Source organism: Phragmites australis, chromosome 7 (genome assembly GCF_958298935.1).
Source record: "Phragmites australis chromosome 7, lpPhrAust1.1, whole genome shotgun sequence".
Classification (NCBI taxonomy): Eukaryota; Viridiplantae; Streptophyta; class Magnoliopsida; order Poales; family Poaceae; genus Phragmites; species Phragmites australis.
The window spans coordinates 16,251,646-16,276,128 of record NC_084927.1 but is presented as its reverse complement, the minus strand read 5'-3'; the positions used below and the strand labels follow the sequence as shown (position 1 = coordinate 16,276,128).

Here is a 24,483-nt window from a genome sequence, read left to right as displayed (position 1 = left end):
TCACTCTGAACATGTTACTAATGAGTCGTTATTGGTGACGGGTTAAGACCTGTCACCAATTCAGTCATATGTGACGGGTTATAAATTGATCTATCAATTATAAAGGTTATAAGTGATGAGTCATTATAGTGACCCATTATTTATGATATTTTCGTGATTTTTGACAAAAAATGTTAAAATATATGTTTTTACGCGAGCCACCCAATACAGGGCACATCATATATGCCCCACAAGCTTCCTCATTTTAAAACCGCTTTTAGTCTTTGCATCTGCGAGAATCGAACCCGCGACTTCCCCTCACGTGTGTACTCCTTACCACCTCAGCTATCATATCGTTGTGATAGAAAATAGATATTTTATCCTTTTAATATTTGTTGCCAAAAGTCATAGGCGATGGGTCATAAACTGATTAGGTGACGCCTATGACCATGTTACCAAGTAGGTGATCCGAAGCGTCTTCGGTAAAACAGACATAACTTTTGCATACAGACTCCAATTTTGACATTTTTTTGACTCTACAGATATCTACAGAAAAAGTTGCATTTGTTTCTTTTTGACTTTGTCAAATTTGGTGAATTTTTCGAGACAAAAAATGGTCTAGAAGATTGAGTTCTCGCCTCCCTAAAGTTTCTGCACCATTTTTGGAATACGCGTTTGTGTCTATATCGCCACCCCTTACATCAAATTTGAGTAGAAATATACGATGATTCCTATTCTAATACTGCTGAGATGAGAAAAAATAAAAAATAAATAAATAAATTATAGCATCATACTATGTACATTTACTACGTAAAAAATGAAGTAAGTTGTGATAGCAAATTGATTGGTTAATACATCTAATAATTGATTAATTAAAATTTCTTTATCTGCTCTGTTTCATCAAAATGATCATTAGTGACGGGTCACAACTTGATCCGTCACTAATGACACTAGGATGACCCGTCCCTGATTAATTAGTCGTTAGTGACAGGTCACAACTTGATACATCACTTATAACTAGCCTACGATGATGGGTTATAATTTGATATGTCACTTATGACTGGTCTAAGATGAACTGCCACTTATTACCTGTCATAAGTAACGGATCACAACTACAACCTATCACTACTATTATAACTGACAAGTCATATTATGACTCACCACTAATTTTATGTCTTATTTATCTGTTTTTCACGTAATAACTTTAGATCTAACATGGATCTTGGATACAGAGCTGTGCCAAATGGAGCCTTACATGCCGAAAAATTATCAACGCTAGGCTTACTGTTCACCTCATTCTTACATGCAGAAAAAAATTAGAATTTCCTTTCAAACGCTCGATCCAGTGACACTTAACCTCCACTGCACGCCTCCTCCAAACATCTTTGCAGCCAACCAAATCAGCGTAGAATGAGCCTTCTAAAAATCCACTATCTCACAATGTCCTCCCGTGCAGAACCATTTCTAACGATAGAATTTTCTGAGATAGCTAGCGTAGCATGAAAACCTGAGTAGCTGGGACGGCGCAGTTGGGCGCACGTACCGTGTGGAGGTGCTTGACGAGGGAGCCGAAGGAGAGGACGCGGGCGAGGCGGGCGATGACCTTGGAGGCGGCGGGGGCGCCCACGGCGGCTGCGAGGTCGCACGCCTGCGCGGCGAGCGCAGCATCGCGTCGGGCCGTGGCGCCCACGAGCGCATCGGCGAGCGGGGCCACGAGGAGGCACGGGTGGGCCGCGCGGATGTCGGACCTCCAGGTAGCAGTGTGGGCGCTAACTGATTCAAACAAGTTGGTTGGTGACGATTGGTTGGTGAGCCGGTGTGGTGTATATGTCTAGCTGGCATGGGTGGGGCCCTATGGGCAATGAGTAGCTGTTGAGTATATAACATAGCCTGTAACCGAATTGGAGGGAGATTCAGACATGAAAACATTCAGAACACTTACCTCCTGTCTTCTTCACTCTCAAGTTCTCTTCGCCCTCCGGTTCTTCTTGAGTGAGATCCTCTGACTCACATCTCGATAATCAACGCCAGCGGCAACGGGTGTTACAAGTTGTAGGAACAAGATTAGTGAGTAGAAGGAGCGAATAAGCGACTCAACAAATTTCTTATGAAATCGATGATCTTTTCTTATTTGGATCACCCAATACATCTCAAAACTCAAGCGAAAGCGAAAATAAATATAAGTTTTAATAAAAGAAAATCGAAGCAACACGACTCCACAGATGATATATAAACCATAGGTTTCATTTAAGATCAATTCATTTGTCTTAACACCGAAATCACAACTTGCAAAGAAACAAGAAAAGATAAACACTGAGAAAGAAAAACTCTCCAAGTTGATTGTCTAGAGCTAAGAGAATTCAAAACTCCATCACATAAATGTGTGTATGTGAATTTTATGCCTCTAACAACAAGAAAAATGACCTCACAAGGTGCTGAAATTTCGGCCCAAAAATCAAAACAAAAATCAAATCCGGAAACCGAAAAACTTGTAAACTTGCAAAAGAACCAATGGAAGGAAACTAGAATGAGGTGAGCACAATAACATGAAGAAAATAAATTTTATTGTAGTAGACATCAGCCCTATTTTAGACAGATACAAAGATTTTTCCACACAATGCTCTCACCCAATACATAGGCTAAGTACTTATCTTCATCTCATTTAAAACCCTAGCACAAATCTCTCATATGGATAGTACAAGGGGCTCAAAATGGTTTGTTCCTCTCCTCTCATAGCCTTACCCCTCTATTTATAAGCTTAGGATACTTAACGCTTAAATTTTTTAGTTTTTTTCCCAAAACAACCCTCTCTTGTAGTACACTTCTACCTACCATCGATAGTATTTTGGTCTATTTTTTCTCAATTCATCGGACGGCCACGATGCCTTCATGACTTAGCTTCACCTCGATGCAAGCTTCACGGTGGTACCACGTACTCCTCCAGTCCTCTCATGGTTTTGAGGCCAAACTGCGAAACCCTAGCACGTTTCTCAAAGCGTGACTCTCTACTTGCTTACATCTTAAGCAAGCGCTCCGATATCGACGTTTGTACTCTGTCTTGCGATCCTGATCGCCGGTAATTCTCTCCCGCTTCCGATCCCTTATGCCGTCTTGTCACTTACACCGGTATCCCCTTCGCATGACTTTGTCAACACGTCGTCTCCATCCGCCTTTCATGTTTTGCTTAACCTCTATGTGTTCTTGCACCAAGCACTCCGCTTGGTCCAGATCATCCCGCTATTGGCTGTCAAGTTGCATCCATCACCTGCACACCATGAGACAAGCAAACACATATCTCTAACTCCAATTTTAGTTAGTCCATAATCAATATGCTCAAATGAAATCCCAAATCAATTCAAACCATATCAAAGCTCATGCAAAACCGAAGATCATCAAAGTAAATAAATATCAATATCAATCACTCATCACAAGTAAACCAAGGCATATTTCAACTTAGTTTATCAATCTCACCCTTGATGAGTGTTGGTGATATGCCCTAGAGGCGATTGAGTTTGCGGATTGGATCTGCTAATGGGCTTTAATATTGATTAAAGGACCATTAGGGTTTAGAGTCATAATGGGCTTTAATGTTGATTAAAGGCCCATTAGCGTGCTCTATATAAGAATAGGCAGGGGCCAAGACGCATTGAGTTTTTTAGAAACCCTGGCCGCCTCTTATTCCCGAACTCCCTTCGAAACCCTAGCCGGGCGCGCGGTGCTAGCACACCGGCGCACGACGATTCCATCCTTGTACGTGTGGATACCGTAGAGGCGCTGCTACTATTGCGGTACTGATCTGCTCGGGAGTACTCGGGACGTACCCGCGAGTACTCGGAAGGTGCTCGGGACGTGCTCGGGACGACGTTGACGATCGACTACTTGACGCGCACGACGTTGGATTGGTCTGCTCCAACTCTTCTTCCGCTGCACTGTTTGTCAAGTGGTAACGATTCATGATCCCCTACTCGCATGGCTTCCTGGTTGAATGCGGTAGAGAAAATTTATTTTATGCTAGCGTAGCCTACCCGCAACCCTTCAGTGGTATCAGAGCCATCCTGCGTAGTTTTCGATCTGGATCAGTCACATATAGAAGATATGTGATAGAAATAGATTAGATCTATTGTTTTTGATCAGTTCATATGATGGATTGATCAATGCACGGTTGGTGAATTAGAGATCGGATGAGATGCCAGTCGATGAAACCACATAGCCAAAAAGATTAGCTCGATCTCCCACCTGGTTTTGCATGCGACTTGCCCCTACCGGCTGGAATCACCATCGGGGCTAACTGCGTGCATCGCGACATGGTCGGGAGAACAGCAGATCGAGGTCGTGTGTGCTGTCATCGTTTCTGGAAAAACCTCACGCGATGATCAATGGGATTGATCTAATGGAAATTGAGGCATTATGAATGACTCGGAATTGGCTCGATACGATCGATCCGATGAGATTTTCATAGCGGGACCGCCGTCGCGTACACGCATAGATTGTTGTAATAACATGATCCCATCACGACATTAGAATTCGATTCTACGCTTAACTCGTTTTTGCAGAGAATGTTGTGACTGGTATGGCCTTGTGATATGTGATGCATGTGTGTAATTTTTCATGGCCTGCGTGTCATGGTTAATTGCAGCCCAAGGCTGTCATGTTATTGTATAACGGCATGCGTGTCGACTTGTGATGCTTCTTCTCATGTAATTTATCTAGTGCTATTAGGTGTAATAGACTAGAACAAGATCATGGAGATTTGAAGCATGATGACCCGGAGGACAGGAACCGTGGCGATGAAGATCACCATGTGAAGGGGCCATACTATGTCACAGTTAATATGATTGCCTGTGATGTTTTTATGTTCCTGTCATACTATTCTTTCATGTTTTATATGTGGTGGATATGATTTTCATGATAGAGTAGTTTCCCTCAGAAAAATCAAGAGTAATTGATGCCCTTCCAATAGCTGCACCTACAAAGGTTTTGATCATTGTGTGGTAGGTCTGCCAAAGCAGGGTGCCATCATTTATCTTAACCAGTTAGAGTGGATGTCAGACATCCACACGCATAGTATTGGTTTACTTGATAAAGCTATCAAAACGGTTTTGGGCTTTGGGGCATGATGTTGGGCGCCGGGGCATTCGATGCCACCCAGCAAACAAGAGTCACATAGGGATGTGATTAGCAAGGCGTTGCTTACCTATGTCACTAAGTTTCTAGCAGTGATGCCAAAGCTCACTAGAACTTAGTTGAATATGGATCTTGATCCTCTATATGTTGTTAGAGGGAAAACACATATAGTGGAGTATCTTTTGTTAAATTGTTTAATAGAAGATTCACATAGGCATAGTGCTGAACCTGCATTTTCTGTTGTAGATCATGGCACCGGACGCTAGTAACACTTCCAGTTTTAATTTGCGATCAATTCTTGAAAAAGAGAAGCTTTCTGGAACAAACTTTATTGATTGGTATAGAAATCTGAGAATTGTTCTCAAACAAGAGAAAAAGAAATATGTTCTAGAGGTCCCCTATCCTGATGAACCAGCTGATAATGCTCCTGCCGCGGATCGGAGGGCTTATGAGAAGCACACCAACGATTCACTGGATGTTAGCTGCCTCATGCTTGTCTGTATGTCCTCTGAGCTTCAGAAGCAATATGAGAACAGGGATGCCCATGATATGATTGTGGGACTCCGAGGCATGTTTGAGAACCAAGCTCGGGCCGAGAGGTACAACACCTCAAAGTCCTTGTTTGCGTGCAGGTTAACAGAAGGCAGTCCAGTCAGTCCTCATGTGATCAAAATGATTGGTTACATTGAAAGCCTGGAAAAACTTGGTTTTCCCCTTAGCCCTGAGTTGGCTACGGATGTAATTCTCCAATCGCTCCCTGCGAGCTTCGAGCCGTTCATTTTGAACTTTCATATGAACAGCATGGAGAAAAGCATGGCTGAATTGCATGGGATGCTAAAAACTGCTGAGGAAAGCATTAAGAAGAGCTCTAGTCATGTGATGATGGTTCAAAAGGATAGCAAGAAGAGAAAGCGCAAGGACAAGGCTAAAACTTCGGATGAGATCTCGAGTTCTAAGCCTAAACCTGTTGGAAAGCCCAAGGCTAGCCCTGCCGCTTCTGACACTTGCCACCACTGCCATAAGACTGGTCATTGGCGGAGGAACTGCAAATTGTACTTGGAAGAACTCAAAAAGAAGAAGGGAAGTAAGACTTCATCTTCAGGTATAAATGTTATTGAAATTAATCTTGCTACTCGTCCTGATGATTCATGGGTATTTGATACCGGATCAATGATTCATACTTGCAAATCGTTGCAGGGACTGAAAAGGACTAGGAAGTGTGCAAGAGGCGAACTGGATGCTCGCGTCGGCAATGGTGCAAAAGTTGCTGCGTTGGCTGTTGGCGTTTACTCCTTATCGCTACCCTCAGGATTAGTTTTGGAATTAAATAATTGTTATTATATTCCTGCCTTGGGCAAAAACATTATCTCTTCTTCATGTTTGGAAGAAGACGGTTATGAATTCATAATAAAGAACAAGTGTTGTTCGATATTTTTGAATGGTATGCTCTATGGTAATTGTCCATTAGTAAATGGATTATATATATTGGATCTTGAGGATATAACTATCTATAACATTGATACAAAGAAGCCTCGGCTTAATGATTTGAATCCCACTTTTGTTTGGCATTGTCGATTAGGTCATATAAATGAGAAGCGTATGCAGAAGCTCTATAAAGATGGTCTTCTACATTCATTTGATTTCGAATCATTTGATACATGCGAGTCTTGTTTACTTGGCAAGATGACTAAGACGCCTTTCACTGGTCAAAGTGAGAGGACAAATGAATTATTGGCCCTAGTACATACAGATGTATGTGGACCGATGAGTTCTACAGCTAGAGGTGGTTTTCAGTATTTCATTACTTTCACCGATGACTTTAGTAGATATGGTTACATCTACCTAATGAGGCACAAGTCTGAATCCTTTGAAAAGTTCAAGGAGTTCCAGAATGAAGTACAAAATCATATAGGCAAGACAATTAAATTTCTGCGATCAGATCGTGGAGGCGAATATTTGAGCCACGAATTTGGTGATCATCTAAGGCAATGTGGAATCGTTCCACAATTGACTCCATCGGGTACGCCACAATGGAACGGGGTGTCCGAGCGGAGGAACCGAACCTTGTTAGACATGGTCCGGTCGATGATGAGCCAATCTGATCTTCCATTGTCCTTCTGGGGATACGCTCTAGAAACTGCTGCTTTCACGTTAAACAGGGTTCCATCTAAGGCTGTAGAGAGGACACCATATGAGATATGGACCGGGAAGCGTCCCGGATTGTCTTTCCTTAAGATATGGGGTTGTGAGGCTTATGTAAAACGTTTGTCGTCTGATAAACTCACTCCCAAATCTGATAAATGCTTCTTTGTGGGGTATCCTAGGGAAACCAAAGGATATTATTTCTATAACCGGGAAGAAGGCAAAGTGTTTGTCGCCCGGAATGGTATCTTTCTTGAGAAAGAGTTTCTCGCGAAGAGAGTTAGTGGGAGTACGGTGCAACTCGAAGAAATTCGGGAACCACTTGAAAGTGCTTCAACTCCTATTGAACCACAACTCGGTATGCAAGATGTTGCAGAACCTGTTGTCGAGACACCAGCCCCACGTCGGTCGGAAAGGTTCAGTCGTGCACCCGAGCGGTTTATGTTCCTAACCACGGGGCATCGCGACATATTATTGTTGGACAATGATGAACCTAAGACTTACTCGGAAGCAATGGTGGGACCAGACTCCGAAAAATGGCTTGGAGCCATGAGATCCGAGTTAGAATCCATGCGAGAAAACCAAGTTTGGAACTTGGTCGATCCACCTGATGGTGTGAAAACTATCGAGTGTAAATGGGTTTTTAAGAAAAAGATAGACGTTGATGGAAATGTTCACATCTATAAGGCACGATTGGTGGTGAAAGGTTTCAGGCAAATTCAAGGTGTTGATTATGATGAAACGTTTTCGCCCGTCGCAATGCTAAAGTCTATTCGGATTCTCCCAGCAATTGCTGCATATTTCGACTATGAGATATGGCAAATGGATGTCAAAACGGCTTTCCTTAATGGAAACCTAAGTGAGGATGTGTACATGACACAGCCTGAAGGTTTTGTCAATCCGAAAAATGCTGGGAAGATTTGCAAGCTGCAAAAGTCCATCTATGGACTAAAGCAAGCTTCTCGGAGTTGGAATCTTCGTTTTGATGAAGTAATCAAAGGGTTTGGTTTCATCAAGAATGAAGAAGAGCCTTGTGTTTACAAAAGGACTAGTGGGAGCGCACTTGTGTTTCTGGTCTTATATGTGGATGACATATTATTGATCGGAAATAATATTCCAATGCTCGATGCTGTCAAATCTTCATTGAAAAAGAGTTTTTCAATGAAAGATTTAGGAGAGGCAGCATACATATTGGGCATAAAGATCTATAGAGATAGGTCGAAAAGACTAATCGGATTAAGCCAGAGCACATACATTGACAAGGTATTGAATCGGTTCAATATGCAAGATTCCAAGAAAGGTTTCTTGCCAATGTCACATGGCATCACTCTCAGCAAGAATCAATGTCCTAAGACATCTGATGAGCTCGAGAGGATGAGTGCGATCCCGTATGCTTCTGCTATCGGTTCCATCATGTATGCTATGTTTTGTACACGCCCAGATGTCTCCTATGCTCTAAGTGTTACGAGCAGATATCAATCGAACCCAGGTGAATGTCACTGGGCTATAGTAAAGAGTATCCTCAAGTACATGAGAAGAACTAAGGATATGTTCCTAGTCTATGGAGGTGAGGAGGAGCTCGTTGTAAATGGTTACACCGATGCTAGCTTCCAAACCGACAAGGACGACTCGAGATCGCAGTCTGGTTTTGTGTTTTGCCTTAATGGAGGTGCGGTGAGTTGGAAGAGTTCCAAGCAAGAAACGGTTGCTGATTCCACGATGGAGGCCGAGTATATCGCAGCTTCGGAAGCTGCAAAAGAGGCTGTTTGGATCAGAAAATTTGTTTCTGAGTTGGGTGTGGTCCCTAGTGCGTCCAGTCCAATGTACCTCTATTGTGACAATAGTGGTGCCATTGCACAAGCCAAGGAGCCTAGGTCGCACCAGAAGTCCAAGCACATACTTCGGCGCTATCACCTCATTCGAGAGATTATTGATAGAGGTGATGTAAAGATATGCAAGGTGCACACGGATTCGAATATTGCTGATCCGTTGACGAAGCCTCTCCCACAGCCCAAGCATGAGGCACACTTGAGCTCTATGGGTATTAGATACTTGCGGGATAGACTCTAGTGCATGTGAGAGAATGTGTTCTGTCTATGCTAATGTACTTTTGGATAATTGTTATCTGGTTCCATGAATAATTATCATTTACATTGATCAGCAAGTATGTGACTTGTTTGTGAAACTCTTTGTTTTTATGATGTTATTCTAAATAGTCCCTAATCTCATATCATTGTGTGGGACAATAATGATTTATAGATTAGCACATTTGACTGAATGATGATCATGTTTCACGGATCATAGATATGGAGATATCAAATCAGTAATGTGGACACATGTTAGAGAACATGATGTTGGATAGACCCACCCTGAGATACTGCTGGGATTGTTATTTTTAATGTGCCATCAGTTGTTATCTCAAATGGTGTACCTACAGAATCCTTTGACCTGAGATCATCATTGATTCCAGAATGTGTAGTAACACACTTAGGGGCTTCCAAACGCTATTCCGTAACTGGGTAGTTATAAAGGTTGCTTTCGGGTATGTTATGAAACATGTCGTGGGATGTGAGTGATCAAGATGGAATTTACCCCTCCTAAATAACGGGAGAGATATCTCTGGGCCCCTCGAGGTAGTTGGATTGGAAAGTGCATGGCCATGCCAATGTGATTAAAGAGTTAATCATGGTGAATCCACTACTTGATCGAGTGAATGGTCGAGCTATCACAAGGGTGGCACGAATCTCGCCTTGAGCTTGACTGGTATCGTGTGGTAAAGGGATTGGTGCATGAGTATATCAAGGTTCAGCCGATATGATCTTTGTGTGCATTCGGGAGTCAATATGTCCTGCTAGGTACCGCTATTGACTTGCAATTCGGAAAAGGGTTTCCGGATAGCGGCCGTTTACACATGAACCTAACGGGTCACACACTTAAGGGGATGGAATATAAAACTTGTACTGACTCTAGTGCAAGTGGGAGATTGTTGGTGATATGCCCTAGAGGCGATTGAGTTTGCGGATTGGATCTGCTAATGGGCTTTAATATTGATTAAAGGACCATTAGGGTTTAGAGTCATAATGGGCTTTAATGTTGATTAAAGGCCCATTAGCGTGCTCTATATAAGAATAGGCAGGGGTCAAGACGCATTGAGTTTTTTAGAAACCCTGGCCGCCTCCTATTCCCGAACTCCCTTCGAAACCCTAGCCGGGCGCGCGGTGCTAGCACACCGACGCACGACGATTCCATCCTTGTACGTGTGGATACCGTAGAGGCGCTGCTACTATTGCGGTACTGATCTGCTCGGGAGTACTCGGGACGTACCCACGAGTACTCGAAAGGTGCTCGGGACGTGCTCGGGACGAGGTTGACAATCGACTACTTGACGCGCACGACGTTGGATTGGTCTGCTCCAACTCTTCTTCCGTTGCACTGCTCGTCAAGTGGTAACGATTCATGATCCCCTACTCGCATGGCTTCCTGGTTGAATGCGGTAGAGAAAATTTATTTTATGCTAGCGTAGCCTACCCGTAACCCTTCAATGAGTGCATTAACAACTCTCAAAGCACAAAGATTTTGGTTTGAAGAAATTAAAACAAGATAAGCTCATTCAAGTGACAAAAAACTCAAAAAACAGCAAAACATATCAATTGGCATAATAAAGGTTGTAAATACCCCAAGAGAGGTAAAGACGAGCTAAAAACCTCAAAATGACAAGAAAAAGTCAAAACCCCAAAACTCCCATTCTCCTATTTGATGATTGCACATTTTCCTTTTTTTCCCTTACATTTCTAGATAAATGCAATTTTCTCCCCCTCTATTGAATATTTGTGCATAATATCTTTGGCACATTTTCTCCCCTTTAGAAATGCAAACTTCAAGGATTCAAGACAATATGAAAGATGTGCAAATGAAATGCAAGCCTATAAAGCTTCACATATAGATCACAAAGAATTTGCAAGGACTAGAGATGTCAAAGCACTATGAGGAGTAAACAATATAACTCAAAGACGCACAAAGTCTCGAAGTTAGTTCATGTCACAGACACTAGGAGTGAAGCAAGTTTTGATCATGTTGTTCAATTATCCAAAAGATATCACCATAAAAGCATCCACCGTTTTATGACCTGTGCAAAGATTAGAAAAACTAGTGCTATGTCAAATTCAAACTAAGCAACCAAATTCAACCCGACAGGCTATGCAAACACCCACATATCAATCCAAGCCTTAGTTTAACAACATGAAAAAGAACATTCTTTGCAGATTAGAAAACGCAAGTTAACTTTCTCATTTGATCATTTAACTATTCTCAAGTGAGTTTTAAGCAACCATAGATTCACTTCTTTGGCAAACCACATGAAGTCTTAAGTCACCATATTGAATTCAATTTTAGCTCAAAACTTGATCATTCATTTTATTAACTCAATATAGGATTCAAAATATGCAATTTTTCACAAAGCCAAAATAAGTTACGCCTTTGCGACATAAAAGAGTGCATACTCTCCTAATGGTTAATCATAGGATAAATATTTACATAGACAAAGGTTAAAGACCCCTAATCCACTGAACTGAACAAAGCGACCTAGCACAAACTTTTCACAGAACTAGCCATAATTTAAGCACTAATAAAGCTAAAATAAATACTCAAAAGTGACATAAGATTATGTTCACATTTCAAGTTCATTCTTAGAAAAGACAAGCTTGTTCAACATATTTTATACCATGTTTCAATAAGAGCCTAAGCTTGCACAAATTGTTATACATCCACTGCACTTAGTACAAATTCACAACTAGTACAAGAAAGTGCAAAGAACATATAAGTGAAGCTTGCTAACATGATTATCTTACAAAATGCTATACAATGCAAATGCAATATAAGTAAGATAAAGTATATACAAAGACAACCCCTCTCACATAATGTCATAGGGATGGTACACACCAAGCTCTCCCCTCAGAAAGGCAAACCTTGTTGCATCTAGAGACTTGGTAAAAATATCGGCTAGCTGGTGTTGGGTATCTATGTGGATCAACTCAATGCCTTTTTTCTCACTGTGGTCTCTCAGGAAGTGGAATCTCACATCTATGTGTTTGGTTTTAGAGTGTTGAATTGGGTTATTGGCTAAACTTATGGCACTAGTGTTGTCATATAAAAGCGGCATACTCCTGAAATCTAACCTAAAATCCCTCAAAGTAGCAACCATCTACAAAATCTATGAGCAACAGCTAGCAATAGATACATATTCGGTTTCAGCAGTAGACTGCGTAATACTAGATTGCTTACAAGAAGACCAACACACAAGAGAACTACCCAAGAAATGATAAGTACTAGAGGTACTCTTTTTGTCAATTCTACAATCAGTAAAATCTGTATTCAAAAAGCCACGAAGAGAAAGCAAAGAGGATGCAGAAAACCAAAGGCCATACTCGAGAGTGTGCTTGAGATACCTTAGAATGCGTTTCACCACTAGGCGGGGAGACGTCCTCAGTGAAGCATGGATGCGAACACACAAGCATACGAGAAAGTGGATGTCTAGTCTTGTCTCCGTCAGATAAAGGGGGGAGCCGATCATGCTCCTGTACTCCCACCATTCCACCTCCTCGCCATCTTCATTCGGCTCAAGCACGGTCAAGGTAGCCATCAACATCGCCAATGGCTTTGCATTGCTCATGTTGAACTTCTTCAGCAGATCCTTGGTGTACTTTGTGATGCGCATTTGCCCGATATTCTGAAGGTAATATGATAAGTTGATTGGTGGAGTTTCGACGTTGATGATCTAAAAGCTCCGACCAGAATAGATCAAGAACTATCGCAACCACTACACCACTACTCCGTGGTTATCAACCATGTCAAGACGTGGTTGACCTCGCCAAGAAGACTTTTCCTGCAAGCGAATCGAGAACACAAGGAAGAATAGGTAGATGCAATTTAAATATTGCTAATTACCAATAAAGTGCTCAAGTTTGGGGTTCAACAAACTGATAAACAGCAAAACTGTCTAAAACAGAATAATCTAAGCTGACCCAAGCCTAAACTACAATGACTATTGTGTATATATAGGAGGGACATGAGGAGGTCAACCTACGGTTATGCAGCCATGGAAAGAGGCATGCACAATCTGGACTTCAACCCTGACACGATTACAAGACCCGACAGGGCCCAAAATAGTGACGCAGGGTCCAAAACAGTGATGCAACACCTTATTCCTTTGACTCTAACACTATAAGGAATATTTAGTCAGGCATAGATCCATTGGAAAGGGCTCGACATAAGCTTTCCAGTAAGTCTAAGAACGCCTAAAACGGACTTCGTATGAGAGAGTTATACTCGTTTTACTAACGTGCTGTCTTGAGACTCGACCATGACCACGACTTTGACTAGAGCTCAGCCTCGAGTCCGAGTAGACTTGGCCTTTGAGGGGTGATGTCCGGGTAAGGTTGTAGTGCTTCTCCCACGTTCCTAAATAATAAAATACCACAAGAATTTAGTAGTAATTCATCTAAGGAAACATGAACAGCGAGAAACGAGTTCACCTGATGGTCTAATTATCATGCACGTGCTCTTATAATTAGACCTTATATGATTTGAGGATTATTGGTGGTATTGATCGTATCTGAAGGAGCCATGGGCTCATCATCCTCCCCCTCTTGAATTGGAGTCGTCCCAGACTCAAACTTGTCTTCTTCTTCTAAGTAGGACTTCAGATCTGAAATGTTAAATATGGGACTAACCCCAAAATCTATAGGTAGATCCAATTTGTATGTATTATCATTGATTATCTCAATTATCTTAAATGTTCCATCAGTTCTAGACATCAACTTTGATTTTATTAGTTCTGGAAACCTATCTTTCCTCAAATGCAACCAAACTAAATCACCCGGTTCAAATTTTATTTCCTTCCTACATTTACTTCCAGCAATCCTATACTTTTTAGTCATGCTCTCTATTTTCTTTTTAGTTGATTTATTCAACTTAAGAATAAATTCAGCACATTTCTTAGCATCTAAATTAAGTCTTTCAAAAGTAGGCAAATGTAGCAAATCAATAGGAGCACAGGGATTAAATCCATACACTACCTGGAACGGACTTACCTTGGTGGTAGAGTGTACCGACCTATTGTAAGTAAATTCAATATGCGGTAAATACTCTTCCCACATCCTTAAATTTTTCATTAGAACAACCCATAACATGGTCGATAATGTACGGTTGACAACCTCTGTTTGACCGTTGGTCTGGGGATGACACGTAGTAGAAAACAGCAGTTTCGTCCCCAATTTATTCCAAAGTGATCCCCAAAAGTGACTAAAAAACTTTGTGTCACGATCTGAGACGATAGTATTAGGCACTCCATGTAGTCGAACGATTTCCCTGAAAAATAAATTAGCTACGTTTGTAGCATCATTGTTCTTGTGACAAGGTATAAAATGTGCCATTTTGAAAAACCTATCCACAACTACAAATATGCTATCCCCCCTCATTTTCCTAGGTAGTCCTAAAACAAAATCCATAGAAATATCCTCCCATGTTCACTAGGAATAGGGAGAGGCATGTAAAGATCATGTGGATTCAAGCGAGATTTAGCTTTGTTGCAAGTGGTGCATCGGGACACGTAGCATTTGATATCTCATCTCATCTTTGGCCAAAAGAAGTGAGTGGCCAGCACATCTTCAGTCTTCTTTGCTCCAAAATGTGCCATCAATCCTCCTTCATGCGCCTCCTGTAACAACAAAAGACGAACGGAGCTAGCTTGTTAGCACGATAGAGCAATCCTTCATTCAGCACATATTTATTCCATATTTTCCACTCTTTACAATGTTCAAGCACTTATTTAAAATCCAAATCAACAGCATATAAGTCCTTAATGGTCTCCAAACCAAAAATCTTATGATCAAGATGAGATAACATGGTATAACGCCTAGAAAGCGCATCAGCAATCATATTGTCCTTTCTTTTCTTATATTTTATGATATATGGAAAAAATTCAATAAATTCGACCCATTTAGCATGTTTTTTATTCAATTTAGCTTGACTCCTAATATATTTCAGCGATTCATGATCAGAATGTGTAACAAATTCTTTGGGCCATAGATAATGTTGCCAAATGTCAAGCACACGAACTAAATCATACAATTCTTTATCATAAGTGGAATAATTCAGACTTGGCCCACTTAATTTTTTGCTGAAATAAGCAACAGATTTACCTTCTTGAATTAACACACCTCCAATTCCAATCCCACTAGCATCACACTCTAGCTCAAAGGTCTTACCAAAATCAGGGAGTTGGAGTAAAATAGCATGGGTAAGTTTCTATTTCAACAACTTGAATATTTTTTCTTGTGTAGGTCCCCATTTGAAAACCACTCCTTTCTTCATCAATTCATTCAATGGGGCAGCAATGGTGGTGAAATCCCGCACAAAGCGCTGATAGAAACCCGTAAGACGATGAAATCTTCTCACTTGAGTAACAGTATTATGGATTGGCCAGCACTTTATGGTTTTAATTTTTGCTTCCTCTACTTCTATTAAATATGGACTAACAACACAGCCAAGAAAAAAGACTCGATCCGTGCAAAAGATGCACTTTTCGAGGTTACCGAACAAACATACATCTCTCAAAGCATTAAAAACAGCACATAGATGATCAAAGTGTGACTCATGTGACTGACTATAAATCATGATATCATCAAAGTATACCGCCACAAATCTTCCAATGAAAGCACGTAAAACTTTGTTCATCAATCGCATGAAAGTACTAGGTGCATTAGTTAACCCAAAAGGCATTACTAACCACTCATACAAGCCAAACTTCGTTTTAAACGTAATTTTCCATTCATGTCCAAGTTTCATCCTAATTTGATGGTATCCACTTCGCAAGTCAATTTTAATAAAAATTATAGAATCACTCAACTCATCAAATATATCATCTAACCTAGGGATAGGGTGACAATATCTTATAGTAATATTATTAATGACTCTACAATCAACATACATATGCCAACTACCATCTTTCTTAGGAACCAAAAGAACATGAACAACACAAGGACTAAGACTTTCTCGTACGTACCCGTGATCCAAAATGTCTTGGACTTGTCGCTAAATTTCCTTAGTCTCTTCCGGGTTGATCCTATATGCAGCATAGTTTGGCAAAGTTGCTCCTAGAATCAAATTAATTTGATGTTCTATCCCTTAAATTGGTGGTAATCCCGGGGGAACTTCAGCTGAAAATACATCTAAAATCTCATGCAAAAGGTTAGCAACAGCAGGAGGCGAAGAGCTAGATATATTCTTGAGTGAAACTAAGGCCTCTTTGCATATCAAAGCATGGCATGACAACTTATTAGCATAAATTTCAGCAAGATCAGATTTAGGCCGTGTTTGTTTGAGCTTCTGCTTTTGAGCTTCTCTGAAAAGCAGTGCTTTTGGCTTTTCTGAAAAGCTGCTTTTGGAAATAGGTTGTTGGCTTCTGCAATAAATTTTTGGCTTCTCAGCACATAGCTTCTCAGAGAAGCACATCTCAGCGAGCTTCTCAGCTTTAGTTCATTTTCCTCAGAAACAGGCTTCTGGCTTCTCTAGAAGCCACTTCTCCAGAACCTCGTTTGTTCTGGCTTCTGGCTTCTGGCTTCTGCCACTAGCAGAAGCAGTTTCAGAAGCAGAAACAAACACAGCCTTAGTAGCAAGCATAACACATCCTTTTAGTCTAATTCCATCGGACTTAGAAATTGTTGTTATTTTCTCCTTTTTGGGTGGAAAAACTTTTTTCGCTACTTGCTGATTTTCAGATTCATTCTCAAACTCTTTTCTGTTATTTTTAGCTATCTCTTGTTCACATTTTACAATTTCAGCAGGTGTTAAAGGTAGAAAGTTATTTTCTTTCCTTTATGCATAAGGGTGTATTTATTACTTCTACCATAATGTGTTGCATTAGTATCAAACTTCTATAGTCGTCCTAACAAAAGTGAACATGCTTGCATGGGTATTACATCGGAATCAGTACAATCATGATATGAACCAATAGAAAAATGCACCCTACCTGTTTGCATTATCTTCACCTTACCACTGTTGTTGAACCATTGAATGTGATAAGGGTGAGGATGGTTTCTTGTCGGCAAGGCAAGTTTCTTGATCATATCTGAACTTACCAAGTTATTGCAGTTCCCTCCATCAATAATGACTAGAACACGATAATCCTTGACTATGAGAAACATCTGAAATAAATTGTGGCGTTGTAGCTGTTCTACTTGCTCTATTTGAGTGCTTAACACTCGTTGCACAATGAGGGTCCTATAATTCTTCGTGGCAGTGGCATTGAACACTTCCTCATGGTCGATATCCGTCTCAAGTCCATCCTCGTCACCTGCATGGTTAGCTACAAGAGCATATTCATTCTCAACATCACTAGCACTTACATATCCACCGTCTTCTGTTACAATGTACGCTCGCTGACTTGGGCAATCCTTCATGATGTGGCTCATTCCCTTGCATCGGTGGCATACAATCCCGGTCGATCGGCCTATAGAAGCAACCAAAGAAGAGCTCTTGGCTGGACCCTGCACACTTACGAATTTGCTTACCTCAGGAGCGTGTGATGGTGTCGAAGGTACTGCTAAATGCGCCCTACTCGAGAAGGGGGCAGGAGATCATGTAGCTGAACGTGGGGCTATTTTGACTTGTCCTGGTGTTGATTTTGAAGTAGTCATCCTTCTAAAATTGATCCTTGGCCTCTTTTTCGTCCCTGCAATTCTTTTTCTGCCAAACACGCAAGTTGGAACAATCTAGGAACACTATCGTATTCTTTGTAATCAACTATGTCCTGAATTTCCCACCTTAACCCTCCATAAAAGCGTGTCATTGTAGCCTCTTCATCCTCAATAATATCACAACGCAACATACTAATTTGAAGCTCCTGATAATATTCTTCTACGGATCTATCACCTTGGTTTAAGCGCTGTAATTTCTTACGCAAATCACATTTAAAAGAGGATGGAACAAATCTGTTACGCATAGTAACCTTTAAAGCATTTTCATGTATGAGGTGCTAATCCATCGATGCAAACTCTATTACACCAGATGATTGCAAAAAAATTTCAATTCACTAGTGGCTTGCCTAGCTTTATGCACTTTAGGAACTAAATAAGTATTAAACTTCTGTTCTACCATCATCTTCCAAATTTAAATACCATTCAGCATCATAAGTACCATCAAAACATGATATAGTAAACTTAACCTTAGCAAATAGATCAAATTAATACATGGGTATATTGCTAAAAATTATTACCTCTCATACCTTGACGGTTGAAGTTCAATCGGTTCCTTTGTCGTTCATCAAAGGCGTCACGTTCTTGTCTCAAAATTTCATTATCCACGATGGACTCATCTTGTTCGTAGGCTGCACCATGAGGATCCACACGACCATTGTTCGGTGGCGGATTAACCAATCGATCAAAGCGTGTATTGAGCATTGCAATGCTTTCATTGAGTCGCTGTAATACGGTATTGATTCCTGCAAGCTTCTTGTCAATATCGTCATTAATAGTTTTTTGATGATCATCCAACAACATTGTGAGTTCTTCTCTCAAAACACACTCATGTGCATTCGATGCTTCTCCTGCCATGGTTAGTCAAAGATAGAAAACAACGAAAGATAAATTATCCCTATCGATTACTAGGTGGTGGAGGTGGAGTCACATACTCTCAAGCATCTTACCACGCTCTTGCAAGTGTTCTTACCAATCACCGCAGTTGGTACAACCGGTGGCTGGTTCATGATACCTTATCGGGTGCGAGTGAGGTAGTTGCAAGGGAAGATACCGTTTTGATCGAGAGAAGGTGTAGCTTGGACAGGCAATATTTAGTAGCAAGGAATAGCAATTAATTAAATCAGATTAGCAAAGCTGAATAAAATTTCAAAGTACTCATCACAGTTGCTGGCCCGATCACGTTTCTAGAACTAGCTTAAGCAAGCCGAAGACTATATCAGACACAAGCACAATGGAACAAAAATCGCAATGCAAACTGATTCTCTTTTTTTTCTCTCTCTTTTTGCACTCTTTGCTTTCTTTTTTTTAGCACTCTTTGCTTCTTCTTTTTTTTATGAATGTGACACAAACTCAAAACTCTTCTACTAACTTTTCTAAGTCGAAAGAGGTATATGGGTCACAACCTTTTTTCAGAGAGCAGGGGTATATGGTTCACTCTCCCTGTCTCTCTCCCTGACCTTTGGCTACCTTTGGTTTGGCTATGGTGTTCGGATCCGAGAAGGTGGGCGACTTTGACTAAGTGGTCGGATCCGAGAAGGTGAGCGAACCGACTAGGTGGTCGCAGCGACTAGGTGGTCGGACTCGAGTGGGTGGTCGGAGTGACTAGTGGTCGAACCCGAGTAGATGGTCGACTCGACTAGTGGTCGAACTCGAGTAGATGGTTGAAGCGACTAGTGGTCGAACACGACTTGATGGTCGACTCGACTAGTGGTCGAACTCGAGTAGATGGTCAAAGTAACTAGTGGTCGAAAAAGAGTTGATGGTCGACTCGACTAGAGATACAGTCTCGGCTATAGCAGACTAGGGCAAGCCAAGTAACTTAACAACTAAATTAGCAAAGACTCAACGCTAGAAACTAGAACACGATGACTCGTCTAGCAATAAAGACACCGACAATGAACTCAAACTCAATAACGTGAAAACTGAAAACAAAATTGTGAAAAGCTCAAAGTGGTTTGTATAGCGGAAAAACTATGATCTAATATTTTGTGGGGCAATTTTTCTGAACTCTAGGTAATGGAACAAAACAACAAAGGGAATAACTGAAATTACCTAACGGGCAACCGAGGCTTTGATACCACTTGATGCGCGTTTGCCCGATCTTCCGAAGATAATATGATAAGTCGATTGATGGAGTTTCGACGTTGATGATCCAAAGGCTTCGACCAGAACAGATCAAGAACCCTCACAACCTCTACACCACTACTTTGTGGTTATCAATCGTGCCAAGACGTGGTTGACCTCGTCAAGAAGGTTTTTTTCTGCAAGCGAATTGAGAAAACAAGCAAGAACATGTAGATGCAATCTGAATATTGCTAATTACCAATGAAGTGCTTGAGTTTGGGGTTCAACAAACCAATAAACGGTGAAACTGTCTAAAACAGAATAATCTAAGCTAAACCCAAGCCTAAACTACGATGGCTACTATATATATATATTGAGGATGTGAGGAGATCGACCTAGGGTTGTGCAGCCATGGAAACAGGCGTGCACAACCTGGACTCCGACCCTGACATGATTACAAGACTCGACAAGGTCCAAAACGGTGATACAGCACTTTATTCCTTTGACTCTGACTAAACCATAAGGAATATTTGGTCAAGAATAGATCCATTGGAAAGGGCTCGACATAAGCTTTTCAGCAAGTCCAAGAACGCCTAAACGGTTTTTTTATGAGAGAGTTATGCATGTTTTACTGACGTGCTGTCTTGAGACTTGACTACGACCACGATTTCGACTGGAGTTTAGCATCGAGTCCGAGTAGACTTGGCCTTTGAGGGGTGACCTCCGGGTAAGGTTGTAGTGCTTCTCCCACGTTCCTAAACAATAAAATATCACAAGAATTTAGTAGTAATTCATCCAAGGAAACATGAACAGTGAGAAATGAGTTCACCTGGTAGTCTAATTGTCGTGCATGTGCTCTTGTAATTGGACCTTGTATGATTTGAGGATTATTGGCGATATTGATTGTATCCAAAGGATCTATGGGCTCATCACTTTGCTTGGTGGACGAAGGTGCCTTGTTTGCATTGCTTGATTTGAAGTCCAAGGAAGAAGTTGAGCTCACCCATCACCGACATCTCAAACTCTCAGCTCATAGTTTCTGCAAACTTAGCCACAAGTGCAAGAGAAGAGCCACAAAAAATGATATTATCCACGTAAATATGAACAAGTAAGAAATCATTGTCATGCCTGAGAGTAAACGAAGTTTTATCAGTTGACCCCATCACATACCCATGCCCTAGCAAGAAAGATCTAAGCCTATCATACCAAGTCCTAGGTGCCTGTTTAAGCACATACAAAACTTTCTAAAGCTTGTATACTCTATAAGGGTATTTGGGATGCTCAAAGCATGTGGGTTGTTTGACATAGACCTCTTCCTCTACAAAACCATTTAGAAAAGCACTCTTGACATCTATTTGATACAACTTGAAACCTTGGGATGCCACAAATACAAGGAAAATCCTAATGATTTCTAGCCTAGCTACTGGAGCAAAATTCTCTCCAAAGTCTATCTCATCTACCTGAGTGAAACTCTGAACTACTAGTCTAGCCTTGTTTCTTACTACAGACCCATCCTCCCCCTGTTTGTTTTCAAAAATCCATTTGGTGCCTATAGTTTGGGGTGGCTCTACAAGGACATAAACTTGGTTTTTCTCAAAGTTTCTAGCTCTTCATGTGTAGCATTGACCCAACTCGAATCAGATAAGCATGTCCAACATCATGGGGCTCAAAAGAAACAACAAATGCAAAATCAGTAAAATGAGGATAATGAGCAGATTTGGACCTCGTTACCCTTTAAATCATGTCACCGATCATCATCTGTGGAGGGTGTCGCCGCTGAATTTGTTGAGGAGCTTCACGCCGCGAGATGATCTCCCTCTTAAACACTGCTAGTGTAGTCTCAAAAGTAGCTAAAGTGGAAGTAGAGGTTGCAGGACCCTCTGCCGATATAGAGGATGCAGGAACCAGCTCGGTAGCAAGTGTGGTAGTAGAAAGTAGTGGATCATCCTCGTTGTCCCCGAAAACTGGAAGGTTGTCATCTACAAAGATACTTTCGCTCATCTCCTAGTCACCTGCACACTCAAAGACAAGGCTACCACAACGGGTTGATTTATCAAAAGTCACATCACATGACTTAATGATGGTGTTAGTGTCAAGATTAAAGACCCTATAAGAATGACCATGAAGAGAATACCCCAAGAAAATACCATCGAAAGAAAGCGACTCGAACTTATCAAGATTGTCGCGCTTTAGGATAAAGCACCGACACCCAAAAACTCTCAAATGCGAAATATTTGACTTCCTCCCAAAATGCAACTCATAAGAAGTCAAATTCAAGATCGAGCACAAGAAAATTCGATTGGAGATGTAGCACACCGTGCTAATAACCTCAGACCAACACTTCCTAGGAGTCCTATGCTCATCAAGAATCATCCTAGTCATCTCCATCAATGTGCGATTCTTCCTCTCACCACATCATTCTGTTGATGAACGTGTGGGGAAGAAAATTGATGCTCAATGCCATGCTCTAGACAGAAAGCAAAAAGATATAGTCCTTGAATTCGGTTTCATTATCATTAGGAATTGCTTTCAATGCATCAGAGAGTTCTTTGAACAATCTCAAAGCCAAGTTTCGAAAGTGTGATAACACTTCATCCTTACACACAAGAAAGGAGACCCAAGAGTAGTGAGAGAAGTCATCAACAATGATAAGAACATACCACTTCCCGCTCGCCGAACGAACCCACGAAGGACCAACAATGTGTATATAGAGAAGTTCTCCTGGTCGTTCAGTCATCACCAGATTGACTGGTGGGTGAGGAGCAGCAACCATCTTGCCATGACGACAAGGAGCATAAATAAGGTTCTTCTCATACATGATCTTGGGCAATCCTCGGATTAAACCTAGGGCACTCAAATGAGTAAGCAAATCAAAGCTTGTGTGACCTAGTCTCCTATGCCACATCCAAAGCTCAGAAGAAGGCTGTGCAATCAAACAACAAGAGGAACCAAGAGACTCAAAAAAATCAGCTCCAAAAACTCTCTCAACTCTAAAAATTTGGCGAATCAAAGCACCAGAAGAATCAAGAACTTGAGAAGTATCGTGTTTCAAACGCACTTCCAAGTCCTCATCTAGCAACTAAGATACAGAGAAAAGATTGTATTCTAGATGCTACACCAAAGCCACATCTTTGAGAGTCAAACTCTCACTCACCCTTATCATACCTTTGGTCTTCACTCTTCCTTTCCGATCATCCCCGAAAGTGATGTACTCGTTCTTCTTCATCGAGGTGAGACTAGAGAACCATGATGCATCTCCAGTCAGACCATCTCCAACAATATTCCCTTCATTTTGTTCCCTTCCTGATTCCCTTCCCCGTTCTCATTCCCTTTATTTTCTCTCATCTTCAATAGCTTCCCTTCAAGGAGAACCGCGATGGGAAAGGAGAGAGAATCCCATCCTGAAGGGAATGACCTTGGGAATCCCTTAATGACTAGAACCGTGAAGGGAAACTGTTGGAGCGCTGAAGGGAACGAAAATCCCTTCACGACATGAATTTCGTCCACAAAGGGAAACCATTGGCTTTAGCCTCATATGACCTGAACAACTGGAGTCAATGAGCCACTTATTCTCTAGGCCTCAATGTGCCACCTACATATGAGAAGAATAGTAAGTGGATGAGTACTAGGGTTAGACAAAAATCCCTTGGGAATCCAATATTGGGTCATCCACCTTTAAGCAGTGAAAGCAAGTGAATGTAGATCAACACTAGCACGCTAGGGGTGGGACTCAAAGCCTCTTACATGTGGATCAAAACCATATGAGTCATGGTAAAATCCACACCACGTAAAACCACTGGAACAAAACTGACAAGCATCTAAGACTCATGGGCGAGAGCGAGAAAAAGACTCATGTACACCAACAGAGAGACAAATCATATCCCGAGGACTCCACTCCCACTCATGTCGCTCATCTCTCATACGATGAAAGGAAAACCTAACAAGGTGACCCTCTCTCTAGTAGTAGGTGCAGTGCCGGTCACTCTAGGCTCTCTCACTGGGGCTCTCACCTTAGGTTGTGGAGTTTTCTTGGGTTGTGGTGCTGGATTCTTAGTAGGTTGTGGTGTGGATTTCTTTTTGATGGGTTGTGATATGACATTGATTTTGGACTTCTCAGCTTCTAGGGTAGTAGGTGTGGTGAAAACAGTCTTACTATACCCATTATAAGCAACCCTCTCAAATCTCAATCCAAGAGTCAAACCTGCCTTATCAGCACACATCTTGGTCTCGGCCAAGATCTAATTCATTTTTCTCTTGCCCCCTGAGTACTTCTCCACTAGAGAAAGGAGATAGTCATTCTCATCCAAGAGTTTCTGAACTTGCCCTCTAACCTAGCTGAGCTTGTCCTGAAAGAATATGCAAGTGGAACAGTTCGGCTGCACATCCTTCGAACACCCATCACTTGCCAATATAGATTCTA

General features: G+C 41.4%; 1 pseudogene; it reads right to left on the bottom strand.

The window, feature by feature from the left end:
• The window catches only part of LOC133925420 (protein PUTATIVE RECOMBINATION INITIATION DEFECT 1-like), a 51,407-nt pseudogene that overhangs the window by 19,607 nt on the left and 7,317 nt on the right, over positions 1–24,483 (bottom strand).